This window comes from Balaenoptera ricei, chromosome 15 (assembly GCF_028023285.1).
Source record: "Balaenoptera ricei isolate mBalRic1 chromosome 15, mBalRic1.hap2, whole genome shotgun sequence".
Taxonomy (NCBI): domain Eukaryota; kingdom Metazoa; phylum Chordata; class Mammalia; order Artiodactyla; family Balaenopteridae; genus Balaenoptera; species Balaenoptera ricei.
The window spans coordinates 52,323,830-52,328,278 of record NC_082653.1 but is presented as its reverse complement, the minus strand read 5'-3'; positions in this window follow the sequence as shown (position 1 = coordinate 52,328,278).

The following is a 4,449-nucleotide window of genomic DNA, read 5'->3' as shown; positions in this document are numbered from 1 at the left end:
GGATTTACGACCGTGTCGTCATAACAACGGGCCGCGCCAAGGCTAGCGAGAAGACGGGAGGCGGGCGATGGGCGGGGCCAGGGTGGGTTTGATCGGCAGGAGGCGGGGCGGAGCCAGAGGGTGTGGCCTGGAACCGCAGAGGCGGGGCCAAGCTCAGGGAGAGAAGAGACGGGGCGGGACTGCTGGAAGTGGTGTAGTTAAGGTGGAAAGGACTGACAGGAGGTGGCGCGGGCCCTGGGAGGGCCCGCTGGCCGTGGCTGGGGCTGGGTTCCGGCAGCTCCTTTAAGGCTCTAGCGAACTGGCGGCGCCAACTGACCGGCCCTCAGCCGGTGCTGCCGCCGCAGGTGCCCAGCCGCGATCCGAGCTCGAGTAGGCCGAACTCGAGTGGGCCGCTGCCGGGACACCGCCCCAGCTCGGACCAGTAGAGTGGTGCTCGTTGCCCGCCCCCGACCCCCTCGGGTGGCAGAACCTCCCTTGATGGTTGACCCAGTCACAGGGGAAAACCCGAGTTGGGGATGGCTCACGGGTAGCTTCACTAACCCTTTCATTCTTTACTTTATTTTTTTTTAATTTTATTTATTTTTTATTTTTATTTTTGGCTGCGTTGGGTCTTCATTGCTGTGTGCGGGCTTTCTCTGGTTGCGGTGGGCGGGGGCTACTCTTCATTGCGGTGCGCGGGCTTCTCACTGCAGTGGCTTCTCTTGTTGTGGAGCACGGGCTCTAGGCGCACCGGCTTCAGTAGTTGTGGCACGCGAGCTCTAGATAGCAGGCTCAGTAGTTGTGGCGCACGGGCTTAGTTGCTCCGCCAGGGCTCGAACCCGTGTCCCCTGCATTGGCAGGTGGACTCCCAACCACTGCACCACCAGGGAAGCCCAACCCTTTCATTCTTTTTTTTTTTTTTTTTTTTTTTAATAGCTACTTTATTTATTTATTTATTTTTGGCTGTGTTGGGTCTTCGGTTCGTGCGAGGGCTTTCTCTAGTTGCGGCAAGCGGGGGCCACTCTTCATCGCGGTGCGGGGACCGCTCTTCATCGCGGTGCGCGGGCCTTTCACTATCGCGGCCCCTCCCGTTGCGGGGCACAGGCTCCAGACGCGCAGGCTCAGTAGTTGTGGCTCACGGGCCTAGTTGCTCCGCGGCATGTGGGATCCTCCCAGACCAGGGCTCGAACCCGTGTGCCCTGCATTAGCAGGCAGACTCTCAACCACTGCGCCACCAGGGAAGCCCTCATTCTTTTGTATAGTTTTCAAGTTGTGGTAAGTACACATAAAAATTACCGTTAGTGACAGTACATTCACAATGTTGTGCAACTATCACCAACATGTAGTTAGAGAACGTCGTCATCATTCCAAAAGGAAACCTGTACGCATTAGCAGTCACTCCCCATTCTCCCCTCCCCCCAGCCCCTAGCAAACCACTTTCTTTCTCTGTGGATTTGCATTTTCTGGACATTTCATATAAACAGAATATACACGTGGTCTTTTGCATCTGGTTTCTTTCACGTTAGTATGATGTTTTTGAGGTTTATCCAGGTTGTAGCATGCAGCAGTACTTCATTCCTTTTGTGGCTGAATAATATTCCATTATATGAATAGACTGATTCTTTTTATTCTTTTTAAGGTAGTATTAGTTCTTTGAAGCTAAGTGCGTTATAGGATTTTCTCATTTAAGATACCAATCATCCCCATTTTGAAGAAGAAACTGAGGCACAGAACTGATGGAACACTTGCCCAAGGGCAGACCAAAGATCTAACCCAGGTCTGTCAAGAGTCATGGGCTAGAAACCCACAGGGCGTGCTCTCCCAGCTTGGTTATTCTCTGTGGCTCAGCCCAGTGCTAGATTCCAAAGACTCAGGTGAATTAGACCCAGTTCCCTCCAGGAAGACCAGTCTCGGGGGAAGACCAAGCACGGACACAAGGGCCCGGACAGAGAGTGGGCATCTCTGCCCTGGGAAGGACACCAGCAGAGACTGTCTCCATGCTGGGGCTGCCCAGCTAAGGAACTGAGGACCCTTAGCCTGTCAGGAGCTGGGATGTGTGAGGCACAGATTGGATCACCAGAAGTCAGGCCGGGGTAAAAATGGGGCTGCTTTCTGCAGGGGGCTTGCTCACCATTGCAGGCATTTAAGCAGAGAGTGACAACATTTCAGAAGGATCCTCCTGACTGCTGTGCAGGAAAGGAAGATCTAGGATGGACAGTCTCTGAGAGGGACAAACAGGCAGAGGAGCAGGTGGGTACTTATGGAGCAGGAGGGATCTAGGGGGCACCTGGGAAGAGAGGACCAGGAGGACACCTCACTTGAGGATGTGTGGGGGAGTGATGGGAAAGCCAGCATCAGAGAGGAAGAGGAAGACCACCAGAGGAATGGAGTGTGGGTGGATTTCAAAGACAGAGCACAGCCTGGGTGTGGATGGACATGAGGAGGAGCTGGCCCAGGGGAGACAGACAACCTGCCCTGCTCCATGCTCCAGAGCCTGTGGGACAGAGTTGTCAGGGACAGGCCAGGGCTCCTGCCTGGTTATTCCCTGGGGGTCAGAAAAGGGAATCCTGACCCAGTGAGCTCTAGGACCCACCTCAGCTGAAGCCCAGGCAGATCAGCGGCAACAGGAGTGGGCCTGAGGTCACTGGAAGGCAGAGTGGCCAGGGGCAGGCCTTCTCCCTTCCCCAAAGTCCTCCTTCCCCCAGATGGCCTCCTTTCCCACCCTGCCCTCAGCGTGGGCTCCAGCTGCACACTGTGTGTTTGACAGTCAATAATGGCTTCTCTGTGGCCAGAGCCTGACAGGAACTCCATCATCCTTTTTGATGGCTACTCAATCTCCCTTCATTGGATGTACTTAAATCTATTCAACCAATCCCATGTTGAAGATAATTTAGGTTGCATCCAATTTTTTTTTTGCCACTTCAGTCCTTTTTCCTTTTTTTTTTTAAGGGTTTGTTGTTGTTGTTTTGTTTTGGCCGCACCGTGCGGCTTGCGGGATCTTGGTTCCCCAACCAGGGATCGAACCCACGCCTTCGGCAGTGAAACCTCGGAGTCCTAACCACTGGACTGCCAGGGAATTCCCTTCAGTCCTTTTTCAATGACACCCTTTTTTGCTTAGCTCATTAGAAGTGATAACATCTGTGAAAACAGTTTCAATGGCTGTTGGTATTTTCTAATACAATTTAAATCCATGCAATGCTATGAAGATTAGTGTCCTTGTACCACCTAAGTCCATGCCCCACTCCACCTGTGATCCAGCTTCCTCACTTGGGAGGACCCTGGTGCCGTCCATTCACAGGTATATAATGAGCACCTACTGTGTGTCAGGGACACAAAACGATTGATCATGCTGTGCTCCTCTCCCATCCAGATGCATGGCACCTTGTCCAAGGACAGTCCTCCCCAATAAAGGGCACCGTCCTTTCCAGACTCCTTCAGGACCTTGTCCACAGCCATCCCCTCTCTTGATACTGGCCGTTCCATCTCTCCCACTATGCCAGCTCAGACTCTACAACCTACAGGGGATGTTAAAACAAACAGAGCTCAGCTTTGGGGTCAGCTGAGTTTAATCCCAACTCTGCATTGTCCAGCTGGTGACTCTCTGTGGCTCAGTTTCCTCATCTGTAAATGGGGACACTAATTGTCCTTGCCTCTCAGGGTTGTTCTGTGATTCTGACAAGGTAATGCAGGTAAGGAGCAGCACTCAGTGCCTAGATGCTTACTGAGTGCCCAGTAAACCAAGGCAACCGGGCAAGTATTGCACCAGGCAGCCCACGGCTGGACAGAGCAGTGTTTTCTCATTCTGGCCAGTGAACCACATACACTGAATGTTTCTGGGTGGTAAAGCAGGATTTGTGATCTTCTGTCAAATCCAGTTCTTCCCAGGATCAGTCGGCTCCACCAACAAAACTGAGTGGGAAGACACAGGGAGGAAGGTGCTGCTCCCCTCCTGGCTAGTGGGTGCGCCAAGCAGGAACACTGCATATCCTGCCCTCGTGGGCCATGGCCCCTGCCCTCCAGGGGTTCCCAGGCCAGCCAAGACCAAAGAACAGGCTGAAGGTAAACAATCAGGGCCTTAAGGGTACTGAGGTTACTGGCTTTACCTCATGGGTTTGGGGGTGAGGGGGGTCCAGAGTAGTCATTATGGAGACTTGGGGCCCAAGAGAGGAGCAGGGATTTGACAACGCTAGGAGTTGGAGGTCTGGATCGCCTGGCACAGGGTAAGCGCTCAGGAAGCTGGGGCCTGCTATTCTGCCACCTGGCCCTAGTGAAAGTAATAAGGAGAAACATACACCTACTCTATGAACTGGCAATTCGACGCCTAAGTATATACCCAAGAGAAATAAGGGCCCACATCCACAAATGAGTGTGTAGGAACAAGAACCTTCATAGGGACATTATTTAAAATAGCTCCAAACTGGAAGTGACCCAAATGTCCATCACCTGGAGAAAAATCAGGGGAGTATATTC